Source organism: Alligator sinensis, unplaced genomic scaffold (genome assembly GCF_000455745.1).
Source record: "Alligator sinensis unplaced genomic scaffold, ASM45574v1 scaffold366_1, whole genome shotgun sequence".
Taxonomy (NCBI): domain Eukaryota; kingdom Metazoa; phylum Chordata; order Crocodylia; family Alligatoridae; genus Alligator; species Alligator sinensis.
The window spans coordinates 4,927,007-4,941,601 of record NW_005841851.1 but is presented as its reverse complement, the minus strand read 5'-3'; the positions used below and the strand labels follow the sequence as shown (position 1 = coordinate 4,941,601).

The window sequence follows — 14,595 nt, the reverse complement described above, 5'->3', positions numbered from 1 at the left end:
CTGATCGCATACACAGAGGTAATGAGAAACATGGCAGACAAAAACAGGTTAAAGGGCTGAAAAGCTGATGGGAAGAGCAGTTAAGTCTTGCTTACCAGCTTCCTGCTAGCTGGGGCTGCAGGAATAGTTTTGATGGGTGCTCAACTAACAGCCATTACATGCTGCTTAAAATATACACTCTTGTCCAAGTTTTATCCCCTCCCCTCATGGTTGAGAAGGTTCTCTTCACCCAGGACATGCACCGTGGAGATAAGTGTAGTGAGGATGAGTAGAAGGATAGTTGCTCCAAAAGCCAAGACCTGGAATCTGTTACTTGGCTCTGACACAGACTTCTGACACGCTTTTGGGCATCTAACATAGGGCTTGACCCTGCAAACATTTATGTATGTGTACAACCTTAGTCACATGAGTAGAACGTGTGATTACAAAGGGGCCTAATTCAAGTAAGCAAAGTCATATGTGTGATCAACCAGTTACAGGATCAGAGTATTTAACCATTTTGTGCATGCATTTCTGCATCCGTGTAGTAGGGATATCCTGGGGAAAAAACCATTAATATTTGTAAATAAGGTTTCAACCTTCAGAAGAAGGCTGATGCATATGTGAAACATGCCACTGTTTATATCTATCTATATAAAGAACAGTGCACCCAAAGTCAGAAAAAGCTCAGAACATATGAAGCAAAGAAACATTTTTCCATAATGTCCTTCCTTGAGACAAACGTGGCAGCCACTGAGACTGTACTAGAATAATGCATGAGGGGACAATCCAGGTGGAAGCTGCTACCGAGATATGCAGGACTTGCAGGTCCTGTGTGTTGTTGGCAAGTGTTATTCCTATTAACAGATTTCATGTTCTTTCAATGCATGAGAAATAACCCAGTTCACTTGAGCTTTCACTTAAAACTCAAACCTTATCTGGAATGAAAATACTTTGTTAGATTTTTAAGTTTCTACATTTGTGAGATTTTGTCACTTCCGTATCACCTAATTCCAGCAAGGACTGGAGCAGAAATACCAGCATTCTTCCAGAGAGGCTGTTATTGAGATAGTGTTTGTATGGAACAGCAACTTGTCCTATCCCACCCTGAACCAAAACCAAGGCCAAAGACTACTAGAAATCCCAGGGGGGAAAAAAAACAAACCTGTTTCCTCAAAATGCCTTATTTAATTTCCAGACCAAAAGACTCGGATAAGCTGAGAAAAGCTTTGGAAAGGAGTTTCAATTGCTTATCTCTTATCTGAGTCAAATCGAACCTTTTGAAGGTCTGCCCACTATTAATTGCTATTCTCTTATATACCAGCAGAGAATTGCCAGTGAATATAACCTATGTATTGGTTAGCTTTGCGTGGGGATAAAAAGCCTGAGAAACTGCAGTGTCCTATTCTATTTCATGGATGTATCTTTCAAGCACAGTAGATTGATTCCAGCTGAGTGTACATTAGACCTGATTGTAAATACAAAATCTCACAGTAGAGAGCAACAGCAGCAATAATTACATAACACGCTGCCTCCAGAGCTCACTAAACAGGATCTCCAGGCAAGCATCTTCCTTCTCTAGAAAGCCACCAGACACAGCATGTACTAGAAGGCTTAAAAGAAGTCATACTTGATCTACATGACAGGACAACCTCTACGTAAAGGGATAAGGAAGAGAAACTAAAACCTTATGATAAAAATCAATAACTGCTCTGCTTTTCTTCTCCAGTAAAAAGATCCCTGCTTATTTTCTTGCTCTAAAGGTGCAGTTTCATTCCACAGAAGCCAACCCTAAATAATACAGTAAGTCAAAAGAGGTGCCACTCACGCTAATTACTGTCGATGAATGTAATCCTTTCCCCCTCTCTTTTTATTTCTCTCTCTCTGTGCTGCCCCCAACCTCACTCTCTTTGAGGGAAATAGGCTAAACTTTCACAGCAACATCTAATCATCGTGCAGAAAACCAGAAAGTAAAAATGTCAAAACAGAAGAAGAGTTTCAAGCTGATGGCAAGCATTTATCTCAACAAAGGCTCATGTTCCACCAGTAACGTAATTCATACCACACTGATTTAAATTAAACAGTAGACCGTAAAAAAATAATGTTCAAGTCAGATCACAGGGTTGCCTCAGATGTTGTACATACAAGTAAAAAATGGAATTGCCTGACTCTCTACAATGTGCACACATCATCCTCTAAAACTTTCCTCTCCAAAGTGCAGAACATATCCTTCTTCATGCTGCATTTTGCTTTATCCAAAAAAAGAGGCTTGCTATGTCTGCCATATTTAAACTTTAAGTATTAACAGTCAACATCTGGAGGCTTTGTGGATGCAACCCCCTCCCCCCCAAAACAAATGTGTACTTAAAGTTGAAGCCCTTGAGATGCTAAACAAAAGCTGCAAAATATTTGCAGGTAGACTAGGATTTAAGATTTCTCACAATTTAATTCCAGTCTAATTAAGCAGATGGAACAGACGCATGAAGAATAGCATGAGTGGCTTTCTAGTACTGTTCAGAAGGATTAAAACTGACATAATTTGCTAGCATCTTGGTGTTCCTGCTTGGATACAAAATGCCTTGGGGATATGATTAGGTTCATACAATTTAAAAGTGGTAATATGGTGCTGTACTAGCTTTTTCTAATGAAAAAGCATCAACTAGAAAGTCAAAGACCAAAGCTGCACTCCTAACAGAAGGGAGGAAGACAGAGGGACAGAACCTCACTGGCTTGAGAAACTGCAGAGAACCTTACTGCAATTAGACCAGGATAATCACTGGCGATATCTTCTTTTGGGGTCTCCTTAACTCCTGCAAACAGACCTTCTTTCTGAAAAAAGCATTTCACAACCTCCCCTTCTCCTTGATTCCTACCAATTGAGCTGTCTTACAGCCCAGCCATTCACCCAGCATAGTGAATGGCTCCCAGCATCTACACTAGTGTCTCTCCTGACTCTCATACTCCTTCCGCATTGCACTGTGAGCAGGACAGAGGAGAATCAAAATGAACAGCAACACCTGGTGGTTCATTTTGGACCCACACTGCCCCTCTGATCTCACCCACTGAACAAAATACTGGGTGGAATATATTCTGAACAGATTTGCTATATAAGGAAACATAAACTCATTCTTGTAGAGGCTTAATTGGCTTTGAGATGGTATCTATCTTCTGGCCTTTTTGCCAGCTTTTGCATTAACCTATTAATCTGTGAAAGGCAAATATGCCACTGCAGCATTGAGTGTCTGGACACACAAATGCCACCCAGTTGTTTCAAGAGGTGAAAGGAAATGGAAGCATTTAGCAATTGGGAGGAGTTCAGTTATCAGTTTTACTTGCAGTGTGCTCATCATTTGCCAGCACTAGTGTCATATAGGTCAGGTCCAGCGACATGCTCAAGTTGTCTGCTGCAAGGAAGCGTTAACATTTTCCCTAATTAGGATATGCAGGGGCCTATTCCAGTCTGGCACTTCTGTCTTTTTTGGGAGATGAAGAAAACAGTTCTGGACCTGTTATGAGCCATTTGACTGGATTCTCGAAAAGTATCATTTGATCCTTAGGCATCCACTGAAATAACAATGAACAACTGGATAAGTATACTTAATGCAAACACTTTTTTTTATTGCCAGCCTCAAAAATTAAAAAAGTCATGAGTTAGGCCCTGCAAAGCATATGATTAATTTAGAATTAATAAGATTATAAAAATAAGTACCAGTAGTTTGGGGTATTTATTTGAGTAAATTATACTTTTGTTCTGATTTCTGCCTTCAAGGTGCTCACATTTTCCAACTTTTCTCGGCAGTCGAGGACTGGGAACTTACTTCACTGTTTAGATGAAAGCCGAGATTCTGACATAATTCCTTGTCTCCAGGAGCTGGGGCTTTAGGTAAGACATCAAATACTGTAAAGCTGGATACAAAGCAGGAGAGCTGGGAACACACAGCCACGGCTCTTCAAGCATATTTCAAAGGTGAAAACACACCAACTTCTCCCTATGACAGGATGAGTCAACTGCAATGATTCATAGCTTAGGAGAGTTACTGAAGGTGATGCAACAAGTCTTGGAAGAGCTAAGAATAGACACAGGTTTCTTGCCTCCCAGTTCATGAAACTCTTCTGGATGCTAAATGCAAAGGGGACTATGATCCAGAAAAACGTCTAGGCAGGTTTTACTGTGAACATTTCCTCTGAAGAGCTGAATACATCTCCTTCCTAGGGATAGGGAGGGCCTCTTCTACATACCCTATCTCCTGCAATCCTGAGCTTCTGTTCTTCAGAGGACTGTCCATGCCACAAACAGACCCTAGCAGGCAGCACTCCTCTCAAACACACTATACTGCTCCATGTGGGCTACCCCCTGATCTGGAAGCTGTGTTTGCATGGCTGGTTAGCACATTCTCTCGCACTGCTGGGGCAAGGTTTCTATGTTTTAGAAATCTCACTGCTTCAGTGTAAGCACTTGTGACCAACCTGGATCAGGTTTCTGGCATTGCTTAGATCCTGAGCTCAGTTGATGCCTTGCTGTGCTACTCCATTGCAAACTAATTAATATCAATGATAAAACAACTCAAAATCAAGCCCTGGAGTATTTAGCCCCCTTGTGCTATATTACATTTAAATGGATACATTGCTGTGAAAAAATACAGGTTAGGTTTTTTTTAAAAGAGAAAGAAATAACAGTTCAACTTCCGCAACAGAGTCCCATGTATTTCTCCAGACCACACTGCACCACGGTTGCTGCTGCTCGTGTTAAATTTATCCCTCATGACTGCATCTTTTTAAAAAAAAAGGCTGGGAATGGAGTCGTGAAACACCACTCACGTGTAGGCCTCTTCAGAATGATGTATTGGGAGCGCTGAATGCCAAAACCATTTGCCGTATTTCACACGCTGGCCAAAAAAGTAGCAGAAACTCCAAATGCCCATTCATACTGCTAATACTAATTACAACATTTTTTACAGCTTTAGCAAAGTCAATTGAAGGCTGTAGCCTGAGAAGAACTGTATGAAACAACTCTGTCTGAAGGTCTCTTTCTAGCTTCTTTTTGTGGAAAATTATTGACTACTCTTTGGCAAAATCTTGGCCTTCCCCTTCCCCACCCTCCCTCCCACAAAATCACTCCCTTATCTACTACTTAATCATGAATAATAAGCAAAAGAACGTATAACCTCAATTTTCTAGGTACCATAGGGGAATAATGAATGCAAACAGATAACTTTAGTTTCTGGAAATGACATGACTTTTCTATTCAATTAAGAGATACTGAATAATATGACTCTGCTTCAGGTAACTGAAATTTGGATAATCATGGTTGTAGTATATTACAGATTCTGTGTTGACTTCTGCCATAAACAGAGATGAGAATATACTTAAATTCAATATAGCAGGCCTCTTCTTTTTTTATTTTGGTGTTTTTCCCTTGGAAAACCCAGCTCTGTATCTTCAGTGCTAAAAAAAAATAATAATTTAAAGAAATCAAATAGTTGGACAGTTATTGGTAGGAAAAGTTCTGAGAAACTCAATATGACCGTGGTGACAAATCTCTCAAGACTAAAGAAAAGCCCATTACGCAGAATGAAACTAACTTTTGATTTTGCATACCACTGATGCCAGCTCTTCCCATCCAATGAGTAGCACTGTCTAGGTTTCACCCTCTTTATATTCATTTGCATGTTGACTGTCTTACCAAGAAACGCAGTTACAGAAGCTAAAGCGCATATCAAGCCCTGTACCTCTTGGTATCGTTTCAAATGGGGCTCAGATTAGTAGTGACTGTAACCAGAGGGTGGCGATTAGGTAGCAATTATGATGTGAGCTGTAGTCCACTCATAAAATCTGCCATTGCATTTGGTGCTATTGTTTAAACTCAGCAGAGGGAACAAAAACTGGATGAGCTATGACTACTAAATTCTTCACTGCACTTACAGTGACCCACCTTGGTCAGAGCTTCAGATACACAGGCACCGGCAGCACGTGTGAGGCTTGTATTACCAACTCTCTGTGCTTTCCCTGTCTGGGGAATAAGCGGAAGATCTAAGTTTCCAAAGATACAAACCTGATACCTTTCACCAGCTTTAAAAATCTTCATTTTTATTAAATAAAGGGCATTCATGAACAGCATTTCCCTGTGCGGGAACACAGAATACTGAACATATACCTTTTTTTTCCTTGCATCTGATTTACAGTTTCATGTCACACAACATCACAGTGTTCAAGCAGTCCAGAACATTCATCCAAAAGCATACAATTCTTGCAGGCACTAACCTTAAATTGCATGAGTGTACAGGCCAAAAGCTTGCACATTACCACAGCACAGACCATGACCTTACACCATTCTGAGCAGAGAGATTTAAAATAAAATTTAAAAAAAAGAAAAAGAAAAAGAAAAAGCCAGGCAGTACCCTCCCCTCCCTGCTGATATTGCTGTGTGCATATCTGCACTGAAGTTTCATTCACACAGGAAGCACCCCCCCACCTCAAATGTGCCACAATTGAATGAGGAAGCAGAGTCCTCGTAACCTTTCTTGCCAGAAATGAGTAAGGCAGCTGCTTTGCAGACTATACTCGTGCTCTTTAGAAGGTGTGAAATAGATGAATTTGTGAACTTGGTTGGCACAGAAAGAAAAGAATAAAAGGATATTGTAGGTTTTCCTCCTGAACAACCAAACTGATCAAAAACAGGAACACGAAGACCCCTATTTAAAGGGCTTTGAAAACAAAGTGGCCATCTCACAGCAAGCCAGAGAAAAATGTTCTCTTGATGTAGTAATAAAGTGCGGCTCACCCGGCGCAAAGCTGAAACGTGTGATTTCTTTATATTTGATGTTAACCGAAAACACTGCTGAAAAAAGGTGCAAAAATGAGAATCTGAAGGCTGCACAACTTTCCACAGCAACACGGGAGGCTCCCACCCTTCAGAAAAGCTGCCTGTCAACTTCTCTCAAAAAGAAAAATCAACAAAAAACCTCAATAAAAACAAATCTGTAGCTGCATCCATAGGATGTTGTGGCTGTCACTGTGCTAGAGCTTCGTGGCACTTTGCAGTGACCGTGGCAGAGCTGATATATGTTCCTATCCCTAACACACAGATCCCTACCCCCTCGATGGAGGGAAAAGACACCCCAGCTCTCAGCGGCGTTGGGCCTATGACGCTGAGATCTGAGTCTATGCGGCAGAGCGTATGAGCAGACTATGCTAAGAACTGAATGTACAAGGATGATGTGGGCACACATACTTTCCTGCTTTGTGATACCTGCCCTTATCAATGCAAACCTTTTCAGCACAACTTTCACCTAGGTTAGTATTTGGGGACATCTTTCCTCTCTGCCCTGTCCTACTGTCTTTGTGGTGCTCAGACTGAGCAATGGAAGAGAAAGCCTGTGTCAGTCCCACCCAGAGGTTCCTCCCATGTGGGGGAAATGCCCAGCCCAGTGTTACTACAACCACCTCTCTCACTACAAAGCAGAGAAGCACATGAGAGTTAGCAGGAGGTCTGGAGGGTGCTCCTTCCCGGATACCCACAGCTGGCACTGCTTCTCCTCAGGCAGCTATAATATGGGCTAGAAAAGAGAAACAAAGTGATGTAACTAGTTGGCCTTTTTGACCCCCCATTTGTGGTGTGCTCTGGGCATGGGGGTGGGGATGAAGCAGAGGCATCCCATGTGAAGGGTCAGGGGGAGAGAGTCAGTGGAGCTCACTACAGAAGTAGGCAGTGGAGTAGCCAAGTACTACCCTCTCCTCTCTGCCCTGGGAGGCCATTCGCCAGCTGTGCAGCTGCTGAGCAGATGTCACAGGGCATTTCTGGTCCTGACCAGAGCTGCTCTTCTGGCTGCAAGGGAACATGAGAAGGCAGCAAGGGAGGCTGCCCCTCTGCTTCGCCTGCCTGCAGAGATGCCACTGAATCACAGTTTTTAAATATTGTGGGAATTGTACGCAGATTAGAGCTTCAGGGCTGGAGACACACCATGAGCTGGACACCTTTGTCATTTGCAGAGGTAAATTAACTCCCTCTCTCAAAGCTCGTCTCAGGCACGCAGGATTTCCATTCAGCAGGTGCATAAAATCTGACACACCACCGGTAAGCCAACCTGCCCTCAACCCAGAGCCTAGAGTCTGGTCCGCTCATCACTCTGTCTCCCAAGAGACTTCTTCCAACAGCGAGGGAACATCTTGGTGCATGTTTCATCCAGCTTTCAAACCTTTGCAGCTCTTCCAACCGGCTGTGCATTTTGGCATCTGAAGCAGAGGTACACACCTCTGTCCAGACAGACTTTACATGGACAGGTGTGCAGACCAACAACACATGGCCCACAGGTAATTACTACTCTCTCTCTTCCAGTCAGAACACCATGTCGTCTGCGACAGTATGTGCAGGGACAGACTGCAAGTTATGAAAGTGGGCATGCCAGGGAGGCGTTCTACAACAATGGTTTTCAACCTTTCTTCATTTGCAGACTCCTAAAAAATGTTGAATGGAGGTGTGGACCCCTTTGGGAATTCTGAATGGAGGTGCAGAGCCCTTTGGAAATGTCAAATAGAGGTGCAGAGCCCTTTGAATGGTAAGTGTGAGTACAGGCAGCCCCTATTTAGCGCTCTTAATTGGTTCCTGAAAAACCAAGCATTAAGCGAAACTGAAAGTATTTGATGACTCAAGATGGCAGCTGCAATTGTTTTTAATAACCCAAGATGACAACTGTGAGTGTTATAATGAAACTCACCGCGCGCTAATCAGGTATCAATTTAAAACGAGCGTTATAGCAAAATAGCGCTAAGCAAAACAGTGTTAAGCGGGGGTTGCCTGTATTCACATACTTTTGATTGATCTTAGTAATCTTTTGCAAACCGCTTAATCAGCAGACACCCAGGCATCCATGGACCACAGGTTGAAAAACACTGTTCTAGAGGCATTCATGCACCCATACATCTTTGACTTTACTGGGCCTTTCTGAGATACCATTGCATCCCTATATTGTCTGCGTTTCCAGTTCTCAACTTCTCTGAGTGTTGCTATAGAATCATAATAGTTAGAGAGGTTAGGTCATTTGGTCCATCTCTGCCAGAAGAGGATTATCCTCTACAGCATATTCTTCAGTGATTTTTCCAGCCTATTTTTAAATGACTCTGGCCATGAGGTTTCCACCACATCCATAGGGAGACAATAGAATGTTATGATCAAACTCATCCCAAATCATCCGCTGCCCAGTTTCACCCTATTACGAATCCTTATTATTATTATTATTATAATATCATTCTCTTAATGCCTGAGAACACTGATAAAGAATAAAAGGACTCTTTGTAGCAGCCACGGCACAAAAGTAACAGAGTCCTTTCCTGCTTTGGTGAGCTTAGAGTGCTGATACTCTTGTCTACCATGCTAAAACAATTAGCTTTCTTACATAGACTTAATGTATTTTCTTACTGACCAGGCAGACAAGCAATGTGCAGAGAGCTGCTCTTACTTTTTAGTCAGTCCTCTTAAGTCTTCTCAAATCTTAATCCATATTTATTCCTCTTTTCAACACTGTGCAAATAATGAAGGGTCAATTCTGCTTCATTCTAAAGCTTGGTGGCTTGATTTGATCAGCTGAAACTAAGCAAGTATCTTGTCAGCTATCAAGAAGTGCATTTTTAGTCCTAAAGAAGCATAAGAACAAGTTGCACGCCTGGTCTCCAGGGCCTTCAGGATGAACTTTAGCTCAAGTCAGCTTCCCTACTTATGAAATTATACACTGGAGGGATTGGTTTTTAAGGGGGTAGGGAACGGGGATGGGACAGCTTTTTGGATAATTTGAGAAACAGCTATTTTGAAACATCTCTCTCAAGAACTAGCATGGGAATTTTATCTCAGTGTCAAAATGCAGTTTAGGGGAACATCTTTAAGGTAACAGCTTCACTCGGTGCTCAGAATGAAGGGTTAAATTAGAGGTGTAGAGATACCTTCACTCTGGCTTATTTTGCTGAGGCATTGCAGCACATCTGGTGTTCTGACAGGAGGGTCCCCCAACAGTACATAATCTCAGACATGCCATATTCCTTCCAACGCCTAGACAAGTCCAATTTGGGGAATCTGACAGTCTCGGCAAAGAGTTTCTTTCTTCTGCAAGCATATTTCTCAGTCTTCACAACACGTTGCCTGGTGACTGAGGCCAACATTTTGATCTACCTTAAAATTGTTCTAATCCAATGGGGAATGCTACCTCTATTTCTAAACTTTGCTGATTTGATGCCAAGAATTAATCAGAAGAGAAAAACAATAGCTACTGGCTTTGCACAGCAGTATGCTAAACTGTTGCAGAGCCCCACATCCACCCAGAAGATGGAGCTAAAGTTAGCGCACACATTTTCATTCCAAATCCACCCCATCACAAGGCAGGACGTACATGCTAATGGTTAAAACAAAAGACGCAAGTCAGGAGTCCTGGGCCGTACCCCCTGACTCTGCCAAAGACTCAAAAGCCCACTACCTAAGCCTCCTGTGGCTCCCACTGGTAAAACAGAGGTGCAATTTTACAAGCAATTTGTCTACTTTACAGGATGTTTGCTATTTAAAATAACATCTCTGTACCAAATTGCTTAATGTGCTTTCCATAGTATGACCATCACTGTGGTAACTGAGCCCCTAATATAAGACATGTTCCTTACCCTAACAAATTTGTAATCTCAAAGTAGCCCTGTAATCTATGAACAAGACAAGACACAAGGCAAGAGGTCCAGAAGAGAGGGTGTGGGCATGCTTAAATAATGAAAGGGAAGGGATGAAGAGTTAATTGTCATATGATTTAACAGTCTATACCACTCCTTTCAGCTTTGCACTCTCTTCCAGCTTTGAAATAATATAAGGAACTTCTTAGGCCCTTGGGAGCCTCACCTAGAATATCACTGACTCCTGTGAAGTTGGAGAACCCCCAAGCAGTCAGCTCCTTGCAATCTGACTTTAATGCCTTTTTGGTATTAGATAATATAACTGAAGAGCAGCTGCCTTTAAACATTGCTACATCCTCCTTTGAGATTTGAATGGTTAATAGGGGGAATTATATTACTTTTTCCCTTTAGCAATTCTTTAGCACGCTAAATAATTTAAATGAACTGAGACATTTTAAAAATATATATTCCTGTCAATATTACCTAAATTGCCCTTGAAAGCACCTACGTTCTAAGTTCAAGCATCTATTCAAATCCTGAAATGTTGTTGAAAGACTTTATTAAAACCTAATCCTACAGCATTTACAAATTTAATCCTATAGCATTTCCATGTTATAAATGATTCTTGTATGTATCTGGAAGCTTCAGGAATTCTCTAAGGATGAAGATAAGAGAGTCAATTATCCCAAATTAAATATGGGTATACATGAGCCACATACCATTTTAATTGGGACATTTCTTGGCTTTTTTTTGAAAGAGCTATACAATAGCAGAATCCACAAGGATGATATGACACATATGCTCTTCTGCCTTCAGCTGCCTGCCTTTATTAATTACTCTGGTGGAGATATGTTTATATTGATGCTGTCAGTATGTGAATAAAACCTCATGGATAAAACTTGTTTAATTAAAGCAAGGAAACCTAGTTTATGGGTGGATAGCAAATCTGTTACATAAAATCAGTAAAACTTTCACAAGTGATTAGATACAAATAAATCCAAAGGGAAACTTGCAGCACATTTGCCTTTTTACATTTTACACTAAATTATATCATAGAAAACCTATGTGCACTCCTAGACTTAGGAAGCAATTGGTCACACCCTCTCTGTGTGATCTCCAACAACCTGAGCTACCCATCTATACTCATTTGATTTACAAACCTGCCTCTCTGTATTGAAACCACTCCAGCCATCCAGTACTGTCTCTTGGTCTTTTCCTCTAATGTCTCATCCTGGATGTTTTATCACTGATGTAAAGGATAGGAATGGCAATATCCGGATTCCCTATCTTTTCCTCTCTTCGGAGCAGAGAGAAAGTGGGTTGTGCTAATGCCATAGGTGTTATAAGTACTGATATTGGCTCAGCACAGGAAACTCAGTGGACATGTCTACATGAGACACTACTGTGCAGTGGTTACTGAGCATTTTTTTAGTACTTGTAGAATCAAGTACTAAATAAATGCAGAGTAACTGGAGTTACTAGGCCATAGTGCTAGTGAATGTCTTTTAAGTGACACTACTGTGCACTAGCCTAATAATACTGTGCAGTAGCATATTAGCACTGTTCATGTTGTGATGGGATACTACACAATATTATTCAGATACCGTGCAGTCAGTGTCTCGTGTAGATGAACCCAGTGACAGGACAGCACCATGTATGTCCCAACCAGCCACTGTGCCATTGCCTCTTACAGAGTGCTCTCCCTCAGCCAGTTAAGGGGGACATGACTGTCAGACTCAAAATTAATTTTGCAGGAGTATCTCTAGGAGGATGAGCAGAGACAATACTACTGAGTGCAGCCATTCCCTATCCTATCCCGATGGGCCATGGGCCATTGAGGTGAACTGTCTATGGGATCAGGGAAGTAAGTAATAAGTGAAGGAAATTCTGCCCTGTTTGTCTCCTCTGCTGTTCCCAGGAGCAGGCAGGAGAATCCAGCTATAAACTATTAAGCAAGTAAATATTTATAATGTCCTTAGGTGGTTGAAAGCATTCTAGCAGCCCTTTGCACCCATCATTATCATCTACATTCACTTAAATAACTTACAAAGCCATTGCATTCCACTTATATTTGCTTGCAGCTGGTGTGTGTGACCCCCAGTCTCTCTCTTTGGTTCCATGGTGGTTTATATTCTAGTCTATACCATTAACCTCAAAGATTTCCCATTTATACAGAATCCCCTTTTGTTTAAAATTAAGTAGCCAGAGAACAAACACAATAGGGAAAACCTTGGGAGTCCTGGGAGATGGTAGAAAGGATGGTGTATTGAGGACCCATTTCCTTACCTCTGGATTGCCCATTCCCCACTTGCAGCACTTCTACTTTTTCTCACTCTTTTTTTACACAAAGTTTTCTTTGTTGATGGACAGTGTTCCTAAGAGGAACTTTGCCGCAGAACAAGTTTATGCAATAGGATGTTGATCTCACGTTCTAATAAATAAATAAAGTAAACATTTGACCTGAAGTAAAGGATCCTTCATTAGACACCCCTAATCATTTTTCTACTCCAAGCTCAGTTTTTACTGGACTGGATCCAGTGATCCTATGGTAATGTAATGGCTTTTTTCTCCTTATGAACAAAAGTCCTTTTCTAGTCCTAAGGGCCGACAAGTTTATCCAAATATTCTCAGTTTACTACTAGCCCCTTTTTGAATTGATATACCCAATAAAGGGACACTTTGTATCTTTAAAACCACACTACAGAGCAGTAAAGAGCAACAAGTTAAGGAAACATGCTCAGACCACTCAGTCCTGTCGGAGAGACAGAGCTGGAGCTAGACTGAATGCACCGAGCATGTGCGGGGGGAGACTCCCCTGCCAAAAATCACTCATGTCTGATAACTCAAAGAAGAGAAAATGCATATAAAAAGCACTCTCTCCTCCCGCTCCTGCCATCTCCCCAACAAGAATGTTTGGAAATACTAAATAGCCCTTTCCATGTTTCTACATCAGTTTTTATTTTGGCTAAGCTTGTCCAGCCTGTTAGCAGCTGCCAAATGCATGAAGTAATGAGAAAGCATAGGGAGAAAAAGCTGACTTCATTCCAGCAGCACTGACTCTAACCCAGCCAGTATGTTCTGTGCCTGTCAGCACGCTGTTGAAATGGACCTCATTAGTGAATTTGACTTTAACAACCAGACAAGATCCATTCCTTAGTGCCACCTCCTTCCGCTGTAAGCTGGGCCCGGCCTGCCTTTCCTCTTAGTAACTTGCAGATATGTCAAAGGGATTGTAATATTCAGAACTGCACAAGTCCTTTCCCCACTGCCCTCAAAAAATGGCCTATGATTCCTGATAATGATAATCACCATTAATCACCAAGTCTACTGTGGATTTGAAAGAAGCGTAAGAAGAAATGACATAAACCACTTACTTTATATTTATGACTTCTGTTTCAAAGCTGAAATACAAGGTTCTTGACACTGGTGACCTACTGCTGACATTCACAGACTGCAGCCAAATTGTACAAAATACTGTACTGTTTTTTCCTTAGGTTAGATCAATCACAACGCAGTCAGCAAGCCTCATCTACCCATAATGTAAACAAACCACACTTTTTTTTTCATTCAGCACGTTTGCCATGAACATCAGAAGTTTAGTTAGTATTAAGATTCTTCTGTAGAGTAACATTAAACATCTTGAGGTGGAAAATAAGGGTTGGGCTGACTGCTTTGAATAAAACAAGAGCTAACTAAACCAGATCTTTAACCAAAGTTAGAATGATTATCTGGTAGTTTGAAAAACTGGATGGCATTGCATACTCCTTGCAATAAATAGGGATTAGAGCTGCAAATAACAGAACACCAAGAAAAAGGCAATTAAGCCCAGATTTCTGCCCCAGCCAGATGGTGATAGATAACTAAGCATATCTCCCTTCACCCATACCTTTAGTTCTCAAGGTTTTAGATGCTGAACCAAATGCCTTGGACATACTCTAGAATTGTAGGTGTGCTTCACAACCTAAAATTTTTTTTTGG

The 14,595-nt window shown here is 41.5% G+C and overlaps 1 protein-coding gene across 21 annotated transcripts in view; it reads right to left on the bottom strand.

Annotated features, from left to right (window-relative positions):
• The window catches only part of PRDM16 (PR/SET domain 16), a 459,271-nt gene that overhangs the window by 79,050 nt on the left and 365,626 nt on the right, over positions 1–14,595 (bottom strand). The gene's annotated exons all lie outside the window — the stretch shown is intronic.